Source organism: Aquarana catesbeiana, linkage group LG07 (genome assembly GCF_042186555.1).
Source record: "Aquarana catesbeiana isolate 2022-GZ linkage group LG07, ASM4218655v1, whole genome shotgun sequence".
Lineage (NCBI taxonomy): Eukaryota > Metazoa > Chordata > Amphibia > Anura > Ranidae > Aquarana > Aquarana catesbeiana.
In genome coordinates this window covers 284205993-284220118 of record NC_133330.1, presented here as the reverse complement: position 1 = coordinate 284220118, position 14126 = coordinate 284205993, and positions in this window count along the sequence as shown.

Sequence of the window (14126 nt, the reverse complement as noted above, 5' to 3'; positions counted from 1 at the left end):
AGATGTTGTTGAGCCTCTTTCATATAACAAAGACGGGTCAAAATAGGCTTAAGTGGTCTCCTTGACCAAGGACAAGCTGCTGGCCAGCTATCGATATCCCCTCCTCTCGATGGACGATCGTGTTATTGAGCCACAACATGCAGAAGAGTTGGTGGAGTGGATAACGAAGCCGTCCTCATCCTCCTCATCCTCTGTCACCCTGGCTCAGAGTAGTTTGCCTTCCAACGCAGCTGCCAAAGCTGCCTATTCGACCGGCTCCTTGTCCACAGTTACTCTTTCCGTAGCCCCACCATCATGCACTGAGGAGTCCCCAGAATTATTCGACCACAGTGTCGGTTATATGCTGCTGGTAGATGCGCAGTGATTTGAAGGCTCCGATGTGGTTCCCAGGTTGAGGAAAGGAGTAACGTGAGCCTAGAGAGAGGGGGTGCCACAGAAGGACAAAAAACTAACAGTCATGTTTCACAGCAGGGCCCATTCCTGCGCCCATCAAGAGTATCTGTGAGGGGTTACAGTGTTGTGGCACCACCACCCAAGGCCCAATTTTTTTGCCCCTGTTTAACATAGGCATATAATCACAACTTTTGATATTATATTTCACAGCAGGGCCCATTCCAGTGCCCAGCACGAATATCTGTGAGGGGTTACAGTGTTGTGGCACCACCACCACCCAAGGCCCAATTTTTTGCCCCTGTATAACAGGTACATGTAATTACAACTTTTGATATAATATTTCACAGCAGGGCCCATTCCAGTGCCCAACACGAGTATCTGGGAGGGGTTACAGTGTTGTGGCACCACCACCACCACTACCCAAGGCCCAATGTTTCTGCCCCTGTTTAAAAGGGGCATGCAATTACAACTTTTGATATAATATTTCACAGCAGGGCCCGTTCCAGCTCCTAACACGAGTATCTGTGAGGGGTTACAGTGTTGTGGCACCACCATCACCACCACCCAAGGCCCATTTTTTCTGCCCCTGTTGAACAGGGGCATGTAATTACAATTCTTGATATAATATTTCACAGCAGGGCTCGTTCCAGCGCCCAACAAGAGTAATTGTGAGGGCTTACAGTGTTCTGGTACCACCAACACCTAAGGCCCAATTTTCTGCAGAGTATATAGGGAAGGCCGTATAGTATATATATTGCTGTTCAGTGTATATAGTGCCTGGGGGACCCCCACACCATTTTTTTAAACAATTTGGTGTGGGGTTCTCTTAATATCCCTACCAGACCTGAAGGGCCTGGTATTGGTTTTGGGGGGGGGGGCATCCACGCCATTTTTGGGGGGTATTTTTATCTATATTGCCGGGATGGGACAAAACATTACAGCCCCGAGCAGTTTTGAATTACATTTTTTCCTTTAGAAATGTCATTTTGCTGTGGCACTGTTATAAACATGGGAAAGAGGCTCTACTTTACAGGCATACTAAGGACACCCCCCCCCCAAGGCACGATATTTAAAGGAATATTTCATTTTGTTGTTTCACTTTAAGCATTATTAAAATCACCGCTCCCAAAAAAAACAGTAGTTTTTAAACTTTTTTTTGCATTGATACATGTCCCCTGGGGCAGGACCCGGATCCCCAAACACAGTTTATGGCAATAACTTGTATATAAGCCTTTACAATTAGCACTTTTGATTTTTCACGTTCGTGTCCCAATGACTTTAACGATGTTCTTCCACATTTTTTGCCTGTATGCATGTTCAGCTGTGAACTGAATCGCGGGGTGTTCGACTCATCCCTATTAGCAACCCAGTGTGTAGCAGCAGGAACTGCTACACAAAACCATTGACGAGAACCAAACAGGGGCTTTAAATAACTTTAAATCTAGGGAATCTACCACTGGAAATTATATCGCCCACTCATGCATGTGCAGAAGCAAATCGAGGTGGCAGGCACCATCTTGGAAATTGGAAAACTTCCCATTTCTGACATCGCCTCCTACCGCAAATGTTCAGAAGGGAGGTTGGCATCCAGGAGCCATCTTGAGCAAGGGAAAAGATATTCAGTGCCCTGCAGACAGCAGAAACAAACAACAGAACAAAAATCTCCCAAAGTCAAACATTAAGCTGGGAATGCTGCACAAAAAAAAGCTTATTTGAAGCTTGTACTCCTTTAAATGCCCCTAAGAACAGCAGAGCAGGGCTCCCACCATAAGAGCTCATTTAGAGGCTGTACAGGTGGAATTTTCACCCAGGAGAGGCGTACCCTGGCTGGGGCAACAAGCGGTAAGGGTTACCTCCCAACTCCAGTCTTGATCAGGTAAGGACAAAAAGGAGAATGCCAGCGGACAGGATCGTGCAAACCTTTATAGGTTACCGGTCCTAACAGGTTAAGGGGTGGTACCACAACCAAATGTATGCTTCCGTGATGCACCTGGAAAGTGGGTTTTCTCAATATTTGAATGCAAAAGTGGAAATACACTCCACTCCAAGGCATCTCCTGAATTTGGAGTTCCATTTTTGGTGAGTCACTTTCTAAACGAGAGGGGATGGAGACCTTGCAGATTTGCTAATTTCAGCAATAAAACTGATCAGGGGAATATAATAAAACACACACCTTACCATTTACAAGCAAGAGTAAGAAAGGACATGGCAATAGAAAAACAATTGCTTCAGAAAAAAAAGAAAGATACAAATCCGCACAAAAAGTTTGCATCTACCTCTGCACAATTTTGATTAGTTACATAGTTGGTAAGGTTGAATAAAGACAACAGTCCATCAAGTTCAACCTGTGTAGGTGTGTATAAAAATCATTACCCATATCCCCATATATTGTTTTCGCTAAGATGCCTGTCCATACTTCCTGCGGACACTACCGATTGTGGAAGGGAGTTCCACATCCTTACCACCCTGACTGTGAAACCCAGCTTAAGGTTAAACTGCTTCTCTTCCAGTCTCATCGTGTGGCTCCGTGTCCTCTTACACTCCCTGGGACTGAAAAGTTTCAAACTTATGCTGGGACGTTCCTCATAATTAGGTCCTCCAGTCCCTATATTAATTTAGTTGCCCTTCTCTTCACTCTTTCCAGCACATCCCTTCTGAGGATTGGTGACCAGAACTCGATGGAATACTCCAGATGGGGCCAAACCAGAGTCTCAAAAAATGGCAGAATAATTGTTTCATCTCTGGAGTAAATTCCCTTTTTAATGCATGTTAATATTCTGCTGGCTTTGGTAGCCTCAGCTTGACACTGCATGCTATTACTCAGTCTGTCTTCTACTAGGACCCTCTAGATCCCTCCCCATCCTGGAATCTCCTAGGGGTTCTCCCCCTAATGAGTAACTTGCATTTATATTTTTACCCCCCAAGTGCATTACCTTACATTTTTTAATGTTAAACTTCATTTGCCATGCATTAGCCCACTCCATTCATTTTTTCAGGTCCTCTTGTAAAGTTTCTATATCTTGCTGTGTTGTTATTGCCTTGCATATTTTTGTGTCATCAGCAAACACTGAGATCGAGCTATTTATCCCACCCTCTATATCATTTATAAATATATTAAAAATAATTGGTCCCAAGACAGAGCCTTTGGGTACCCCACAAACCACTCTAGACCATTCTGAGTATACTTTATTTATCATCACCCTTTGGACACGACCCCGTAGCCAGTTTGCTATCTAAGAACAAACCTTATGGTCCATGCCTGCAGACCTCAGCTTGTAGATTAAGCATTTGTTGGGGACTGTATCAAATGCATTTGCAAAATCCAAAATACACCACATCCACCAGCCTACTTTTGTCCAGATGGCAGTTAAGGAACAGCCACTCACATTTCTCCCCATGATCCTGGCAGTTCAGTCACGGGAATACCATATAAGTATATGTTCTATGATTGATTTAGATAAAAATGGTGCTTAGCAGAGCTTTTATTTTATGCAGTGTTTTCTAAATATGTATTTAAGTCCCACAAATTGTACTTTTACAAAGCAAGTCTCCTTTAAATATATTTATTATGAGCAAATATGTCAACAAAAAATGTCTATATAGCATAGCACTGACTAGGCAGCATTCTATATATATATATATATATATATATATATATATATATATATATAAAAAACTGTATATTGCATTGCTGAGACCCAACTATCCCCACCTTTGCACATTTGTGTCAACTGCGAGACATGCCGTGCATGGACTTAAGGACAGGCTGGGGAATCTCTATTTCAATACATACAAGTTATAATAGTTTTGAATTTTTGCTCAACAATTATGCTTTCTTTTAGCCTTTGCTTCAGTTCTTTCATATAATCTCTTCAGTACTTTTCTATTCATATGCCACTAAATGGCTGTATCATTCATCTGATAAGAAAGATGTAAGCCCCATTGAAAAGCCCATTCCAACATGAAGACCCATTCACAGCACACAGAGCTGGAGATGTTTAATACCTCTCCCTGTCTATGCGTAAAGATTGTTTTTTGATCCAATCACCATATAACAATATGTGCTTATCTCTACCTACCTCCTTACCTTTTATTCCAGCACATTCCCCATCAAATCCCTCATTCTCATTCACTCTCATTATCCTGTTTAACCATTTAAGAGCTAGCATACAGCACAGTCAAATCATTTGATGTCAGTTGCAGTTATTGTTCACAACATCCATTTTTGAATGCTGACTCTGTACCTTGTTTTTTTATGTCTATGTTAATATGTTTTAATGTTGGGTTTTGTAGCTCATTAAAAGCTATATCCATATTTACACACTTGTTTTTCCTGGCTATGTTGATTTTCTAAGCCAAGTAGTCAGCAAAAGAGTCATCTTTGTAATTAGTACTCATTACTTATTTTGTTTTGTTTTGCTTGTATAGGTCTTGATGTTGCACTGTACCCAATTCAGAAATGGTATTATTTGCAAATTGGGGATTGCAGGAATAGCATTATGCTGCTTCTCTGTAAACATTATGGTTAATGGTAGACAGTTGTACAATTCCAACAGGGCACAATTAATAAAAACCTGTGCAGACACAGTATAGCAAAATAGACATTTAATTTTAATTTTCAAAGTTGTCACTTTTGTTACTTTAAAATGTAACTCTGGGCCGGCTATGTTGCATGCAACTGTTTACACAGTAAATAAACTTTAGGACAAGCACTCAGTGACTTCTGTAGCTGTGGTCACCATGGAGCAATTAATCAAAAAATTCACAGCACACATATTGATCCCCTTTTGTAACCAGCTCACTCTGCCCCCCTCCTCCAAATAGTGGGGGTTTATGTACTAAAACTGGAGAGTGCAAAATCTGGTGCAGCTCTGCACAGAAACCAATCAGCTTCCAGGTTTTATTGTTAAAGCTTAAAGGGTAAGTTCACCTTTACAGAAAAATCTGTAAGGTGAACTCACACAGGATGCCCTCCTCACCCCTCCCAGTCCCGCTGACCTGGAGCACGGCGATCACCCGCACTGACACATCGGGTCGCTGCCTCGCTAGTCCGGGGCTTGGAAATCCCCTTGGCTTAATCTCCAAAACGTACCTTGTCAGGAGGTACATTTAGTAGCATTCTAATTGGTAGGTGCCATCACATGGCTGGCGCCAACCAATCAAATCCCCGGACCGGTACAGCGCCGATACGAGTTGTCAGTGCTAGGACCCCATGTTAACGGGACCGGGGGATGGGGAGGGGGTCCAGAGTAAATTCACTAGAAGGTGAACATACGCTTGAAGCTTGATTGAATAAGCTGAAGTTAGAAGCTGATTGGCTACCATGCACAGCTGCACCACATTTTTCACTCTCCAGTTTTAGTAAAGCAACCCCACAGACTCTGTGGCTTTCCAACTTTCTTATCTCTATGTAAACAAAGAGCAGGTGCCCTGGGAGGGAAAGCTAGATGCTGGGAGACTGGACTTGGACAACCAACCTATGTGTTGCTGTCAGTTTTTAGAATAAGCATTGCTCCACAGTGCTTGCAAATAAAAAGGTCAGTGAGCTCTTGCTTTATAACTCGATTACTTATAAAGAATGTAAATACTTGAACCCTCATAGGTTTGTCACAAGCTCGCTTTAAAGTGTAACTCCAGCCAAAATTGTATTGGGTTGAGTGGCATGGGGAAGAGCCAGATTGTTTTACTATTGTCTGTGGTCCATTGGAAAGATCTCCCCTCACTGCCACCAACCCTTTGTAAGCTCTGTTCTTATTAGTTATTAATTCTCTACTTTGTCTAAAAATAAAAACAATTAGCAAAAACTTTAACTAAATGTCCTTAATCCATGTAAATCACAGCAGGCAAAAAATAACCACACATTGGTATCACAACAACAAAAATCTTGTGGTAAATAAATTCTCCCTTTGATTCATGATACACGCAAGCCAACGCCTACATAAAGCAGAAAAGGTTTGATTCTGATGACTTCCAACCCTCTCTACTTTTATCCAAAAGTAATCAAATTTAAAAGTGCCTTTGGTCCACTTGACTGCTTACTATTTCCTTAAGAATTTTTTTGGGGGGTCAAGCTCCCTAATACCCCTGTATGAATAGTCCAGATAGGGGTACCTGCATTATGAACCATTGGAGCACTTGTATGTCTGCATACCATATCATCATTATAATATTGATACATCTATTGAACCCATTTACTGACTTTCTGTCAATGAGGATGGAAGCATGGGGGGAAAGGAGGGGGACTAAGGTCTGCGATTGAGTAACTCTTCAGAAGTGATTCAGTGGTCCAGTGCAATAAATAGTACTAAGAGAACAACCAGCGCTTTGCTGCAAATCCAGGTTTAATTTTCTCATTACTAGTTGTGAGAAACCCAACCAGGACAGGGGCTTTTGGAGAGGACTAGGGGCAATCCCCCTACCCACTGCAGCATGCCAGCATGTTGTGGAGCAGAGGCAGCGTCTGCTACACAACATGGCGGCATGCTGTGGAACGATTGATTGGTTAAGTTGAGTGGGTTAAATAACTTCATTCTCCAAGAACTTCAGCCCTGAAGAATGGGGGGACTAATTCCCTGAAATGCATTGGCTCTATTTGTATTCTTTTATCTTCAATAAACAATTATAACAAAGTATCAAGGGAGATGTTTTTCTGGACACCAGGAGCTCCTCTTCAATCGCCCAAGTGTTCCCTGCAGTAACAGCCCCATTGTAGTTATCAGTAAGGGAGCAGCCCTAGACCCCAACAGAGCCAATCACCTATCACCTAAAATTGGGGTACAACCCATTGAAAGTGATTTCCTCTATACCCTTTACATAGAGACCTGCCTTCAGCTGCACCAGTGCAGCCTTGTCTGCCACCCAACGTTGTTATACATTTAGACACTATATTACCAAAAGTATTGGGACACCTGCCTTTACACGTTGACTGAAAAATGTCCTCTTTTATTTGCCGACCTGTAGTGGAAAAATGATAGCTGGGTTTCTACAGGCAACAGCTCAATGTTTCTTAGTCCCTGAGCCTCTTTTATTCCTCTCCATCCTCTCCACTTTGCTCTTTCTATGTGGCCCCCTCCCTCTCTCCCTCATACATTTGTCTCATTTTGCTCCTGTCTGCATAGAGCTTTATTATTTTGCTAGGCTATGGCAGTAGCAGCAGTTCTGTGACAGGTGTATGTGAGACAGATGGGGTTTGTGAATTATGCCTCTCCCTCTCCACTCAAACTGACACCCTTAAATGCAGGATGTCATTGCCAGGGATACCTCTGCCCTGCAATCTGAAGAGGCAACTCTGTGCTACCAGTGATCAGCTCAACAGTTACCATTGTTTGCACTTTAAAAATATTACAGCTTCAAGAAACACAATTAACCCACTGCTTGCAGTCATCAATAGTGATGTCTGATTAAAACCTGAAGCAAATGGAGAGCAGGGGCAAAGTGGCAGCTGTTTATCAAATATAGAGAAGAATTAATTCCACAGGATGAGATATCTGGGCGTCGGTGGCTGTCGCAGTGTGAATAAGTTGGAAGTGAAATCCAGCAGTATTTCAGCCTGACCTTGGCTTTGCAGGACCTGTTGGAAAGCAATCCTGTCAATGTTATTCCGTATGGATCATTTGACTTTATAAGGTGTAAAGAAGGCCTGTCACAGGCCATCACTCCTCTGCTGCCTCTTCCTAGACCTCAGATAAATCTTACAATAAAAGATAGACTCATTCTTAATGAGGCAGCTTATTTAATACATTACAGCAAACGTGCTATTTTTTTTAGATAGAGTATATATTTATATGACCAATTTGTAAATTGGATATCATATGTATGTATACTTTTGTACCCTTTGCTTTAGTGTATTTAGGACTTAAGCTAAAGTAAACCTGTACTCCCATAGAAAGAAGACTGAGCCCACGTTCGCATTGGGGCAATTTGACATGCAATGCCAAATTGGAACCTATTGCCGGCAATGGCACTGTCTGAATCAGTGCGACGCCGACTTTTAGCGCCGCACTGATTCCCAAAAGTAGTTTCTGCACTTCTTCAGCTGAACTTGCCCGATTTCAAACCTGCCCTCAGTGTGAACTCGGGCTAATAGTTGGAAGGTGTTTTGGCTTCCATAGACTCCTTTAGCTTTGAGGCTGTCAGTGAAAAAAGGTCATGATTTTTAATGCTGACCAACTGTGCCAAAAAATTGTTGGATCTTCTGGAGAGCAGAAATGTATATGCCAAGAACAATCCATTTTCAGACTCCCTGTGTCTTGGATATTTGGGGTTCCATGGTTCTGCGAGAAAATATTGAGAATGAAGAGCTCCAGTGAACCCACACAGAAATAAACTTTTTGGTTCAGTTAAGATTTTTAGTGTTTGGACCCTTTAGTGAATGAAAAGCACACCCTAATCCTTTTGGCGTCTTGTTCAGCCTTGCAGTGCATTCCAAGTCCTTGACCTTCTGGGCACCTGCACAATAGCACAGGCTAGAGAGCCGGTATGTTGACTCCATTTAAGTGCTGAAAACATGCAGTACACTCCTAAACTTACTGTTTACCAGATAACTTACCAAACTTTTCTCAGGCCAGCTTTATGTTATAGCATCTGAGTGTTGGAAATGAGTAGGAGGTTACCATTAGCAGATATACTGCTTTATCTAATGAAAACCGTTACAGGCTATGGGTGGTACTCACCTTGATTTACATCCAATATTTGCATCTCATCACCCAGTAAACCTTTTAATCAATAGTTTTCAAATATACAGAATTCTTTTCAGAGTTCCTTAATCCACACTAACAATCCTTTTTGTGAATTTCAAAAGTGCAGCAAAGTTTTTTGAACATAAAAATATCTGAGCTACTGTAAGGACCAAACTACTGTTCACTTTGCGTTTGTTAATCCACCACCGCCTTTACAACACAAACTGCATTCTCATAAATGCAGTTAAACTTAAAATAAGTATGCATGCCATGTGTATGTAGATAACAGCTGCACTTATTCCATGCAATATTCCACTAACTTATTTCCATCAGTCCTGGGTGGTCAGTGTTCTGTATATCTGAGCCAAAAACACATGTAACCTTTTATGAAAGCTCAGGAATGGTGCAGTATGTAAACATTGCCCAGTGCTGAGAAAGCCAACGGTGGGAATTCCAACTTGTCTGAATCTGATGGCTTTGGTGGAACAGTTTTACAAGTTGAAGAGATTAACAGAGAGCTGTTTTTTGTGTTAAAAGTAAACATACCCCTTATGCAGTGCACACAATTTAATTACACTAAACATATTTGCCTCAAACATAGTTTCCATGCTATCACCTTCTGGAGGGCATCTGTGTTTCACCTTTCGTGGTGAACATTGATTAGGTAATGGCATCAGGAATGGGGCACTGATGCTGGAGGATATCACTATGCTGCATCTAGGTTGGTGTATGCTGACTTTGGGATGGCATCAGGATTGGGGCCATAGGCGTGCCCACGGGGTGTGCCGGGTGTGCCCAGGCACACCCTAATCATCTCTGTGCTCTGTCTGTGTTTCACACCTTTTGTTTTGTGCTGACTGCCTGCAACATGTTCCTGTGTAACTCAGTCACCAACACTGCCTGGGGTCGGGTCCGGCTGGCAAAAACAGCTGTGTGCTGTGAGTGGGAGGATTGAGCAAGGAGGGAACTAGGACCACAGCCATAGAGTAACCCAGCCGGGAGCCACATTTGCCGATGCAGCTTCTATAGTTCCGGCTGCAGGTCCCGCAGGCGCCGGCGGAGTGATCTACATCTGCACTCCGCCCCCCCTCCGGCCTTTCTCTCCCTTAGAAGCAGCGGACTAGCCTGGATAGCGTCAGGCAAGTGGCTTCAGGCAGCCTGCTAGATTGAGGTGAGTGAGTGAGAGAGACAGCACTGTGCAGGGCAGCGGCTGGGCAAATGATGCACCAAAAAAAAAAATAGCCAATCAATTGATGAACCTTACCCTGGCTTGTCGCTATATATAAAACATACTTTTTTGCTGACAAGCCAGGGTTCATATAGTTTTAATTGTATATGTAATATATACAGTATCTCATAAAAGTGAGTACACCCCTCACATTTTTGTAAATATTTTATTATAGCTTTTCATGTGACAACACTGAAGAAATTACACTTTGCTACAATGTAAAGATAGTGATTGTACAGCGTATATAACAGTGCAAATTTGCTGTCCCTTCAAAATAACTCAACACACAGCCATTAATGTCTAAACCGCTGGCAACAAAAGTGAGTACACCCCTAAGTGAAAATGTCCAGATTGGGCTCAATTAGCCATTTTCCCTCCCCGGTGTCATGTGATTTGTTAGTGTTACAAGATCTCAGGTGTAAATGGGGAGCAGGTGTGTTAACCACATGCTGACCGGGCCATAGCCGAAAGGCGGCAACAGCGCGGTCGGCTTATTCTGGGTGGGTGTCCATGGACGTCCTCACAGAATCGCGCTCCCACGTGCCCGCTGGGGTGCACCCGGGAACATCCGTGACCGCTGGGTCCCCCGCACGGATCACGGTAAATGTCCGCTGATAGCAGCCGTTTACCACGTGATCGCTCCGTCAAATGACGGAGCATCTCTTGTAAACAAACCAGCGTCATGTCATGACGCCGGTTCCTCCCTCCCCTCTCTGTACCGATCGGTACAGTGTGAGAGGAGAGAGGGAGAGATCGTTTGCAGTGCTGTGGGCACTACAGATCCAGCCCACAGCGCTGCTCAGTGCCCATACTCTGCAATACACTGCAATACTCTGCAATATTCGCCAATACTCTGCAATAAATGTTAACAGAAACAAAGAATCTTTTTATTTTCTTTTACCGAATTTTCAGTCTTTTTTGATTTATAGCGCAAAAAATAAAAAACCCAGCGGTGATTAAATATCACCAAAAGAAAGCTCTATTTGTGTGAAAAAAAGGACACACATTTTAAATGGGTACAGTGTTGCATGACTGAGTAATTGTCATTCAAAGTGTGAGAGCCCCGAAAGCTGAAAATTGGTCTGGTTAGGAAGGGGGTTTAAGTGCCCAGTGGTCAAGTGGTTAAATTTGGTGTTATCATTCTCACTCCCTCATACTGGTCACTGGAAGTTCAACATGGCACCTCATGGCAAAGAACTTTCTGAGGATCTGAAAAAAAGAATTGTTGCTCTACATAAAGATGGCCTAGGCTATAAGAAGATTGCCAAGACCCTGAAACTGAGCTGCAGCACAGTAGCCAAGACCATACAGCGGTTTAACAGGACAGGTTCCACTCAGAACAGGCCTCGCCATGTTCAACCAAAGAAGTTGAGTGCACGTGCTCAGCGTCATATCCAGAGGTTGTCTTTGGGAAATTGACGTATGAGTGCTGCCAGCATTGCTGCAGAGTTTGAAGGGGTGGTGTGGTCAGCCTGTCAGTGCTCAGACCATATGCCGCACTCTGCATCAAATTGGTCTGCATGGCTGTTGTCCCAGAAGGAAGCCTCTTCTAAAGATGATGCACAAGAAAGCCCACAAACAGTTTTGCTGAAGACAAGCAGACTAAGGACATGGATTACTGGAACCATGTACTGTGCTCTGATGAGACCAAGGTAAACTTATTTGGTTGAAATGGTGTCAAGCAGGTATGGCGGCAACTAGGTGAGGAGTACAAAGACAAGTTTGTCTTGCCTACAGTCAAGCATGGTGGTGGGAGTGTCATGGTCTGGGGCTGCATGAGTGCTGCCGGCACTGGGGAGCTACAGTTCATTGAGGAAACCATGAATGCCAACATGTACTGTGATATACTTAAGCAGAGCATGATCCCCTCTCTTCGAAGACTGGGCTGCAGGGCAGTATGCCAACATGATAATGACCCCAAACACACCTCCAAGATGACCACTGCCTTGCTAAAGAAGCTGAAAGTAAAGGTGAGATGGACTGGCCAAGCATGTCTCCAGACCTAAACCTTATTGAGCATCTGTGGGGCATCCTCAAATGGAAGGTGGAGGAGCGCAAGGTCTCTAACATCCACCAGCTCTGTGATGTCATCATGGAGGAGTGGAAGAGGACTCCAGTGGCAACCTGTGAAGCTCTGGTGAACTCCATGCCCAAGAGGGTTAAGTCAGTGCTGGAAAATAATGGTGGCCACACAGAATATTGACACTTTGGGCCCAATTTGGAAATTTTTCACGTAGGGGTGTACTCACTTTTGTTGCCAGTGGTTTAGACCTCAATGGCTGTGTGTTGAATTATTTTGAGGGGGCAGCAAATTTACACTGTTATACAAGCTGTACACTCATGACTTTACATTGTAGCAAAGTGTCATTTCTTCAGTGTTGTCACATGAAAAGATATAATAAATATTTACAAAAATGTAAGGGGTGTACTCACTTTTGTGAGATACTGTATATATATATATATATATATATATATATATATATATATATATATATATATATTTCTTTTTAGACAAAATTATATATATATATATATATATATATATATATATATATATATATGTATATATTATATGTCTTTGGTATAAAAAAAATAAACCCCAAGTGTATATCCCATAACCACTTCCCATATGCCCACAGGCTGGGAGATCTATTGTTGCTGGGGCATATTTTCTTGTGGGGTGATCTATTGTTGCTGGGGCATATTTTCTTGTGGGGTGATCTATTGTTGCTGGGGAGATCTATTGTTAATGGGAGGGATCTATTGTTGCTGGGGGGGTGTCTATAGTTGCTGGGAGGGATCTATTGTTGCTGGTGAATCTATAGTTGCCATGAGGGATCTATTGTTGCTGGGGAGATGTCTTGTTCTTGGGGGATCTATTGTTGCTGAGGGAATCTATTGTTGCTGGAGGATCTAACAAATGTATTTAAAGCAGTAAATACAATTCAGGATATTAAAACATGACCACTTATTAAAAAAAAAAATCCTGCTTACCGTGCAGTTTTTAACTTGCTTATTTGATTTAGAGATTTATTTAAAAGCTTTGTTTATGTTAAAAGATGATTTAATCAATAAGTTAAAAAAAAATTAAGTTTGTTTACATTGATAAATTTTTTTTAATTAAAAATGTTGTAATACATTTTAAAATGTTTGTTAACATTTATTTATAAGAGTGCATGTGTGTGTGTATATATATACACATATACACACACAGACGCATGTGTGTTTGAGCTTTGGTTTGAGGTGCCCACCCTAATGCAATAGGCTGCGCACGCCTATGATTGGGGCACTGTTGCTGGAGGACATCATTGTGTTCCATCTTGCTTGGTGACTGTTAATTTAGGGATGGCTTGAGATGTTATGTCATGGTTGGCATTGGATGGACAGGGGTTGGACCCAAGAATGATTCTGAGGTCGTCAAAAAATATAATTGCCTCTAAAGTTTTAGACATTTCAGTTTTGAGATTGTAATACCTTGGAAAAAGGTGAAATAGTTAACATAAAGCACTAGCTTCAATATTTACAAAAATGTAATTTTATTCAATTGAACATACAACACTGCGAATTTTAGTTTAATTATTTTGCAGCCAGCAAGTGGAGCGCCATGCTCCTTTTCACATGATATACAGTACAGGCTCCTTTGTCTTAGTGCTTGTAAATTACATATTCAGCCAGCAGGTGGACCTGTCAGCTCATTTTCACATGCATCAGAGTAGTGCAGTTCATAGCCATGTGGCTAAAAAAAAAAAACATTTAGAAAGCTCTATATAGTGCAAGTGACTGACCTCAAATATATTTTACAATCCTCATACAATATAGTGTTTCGG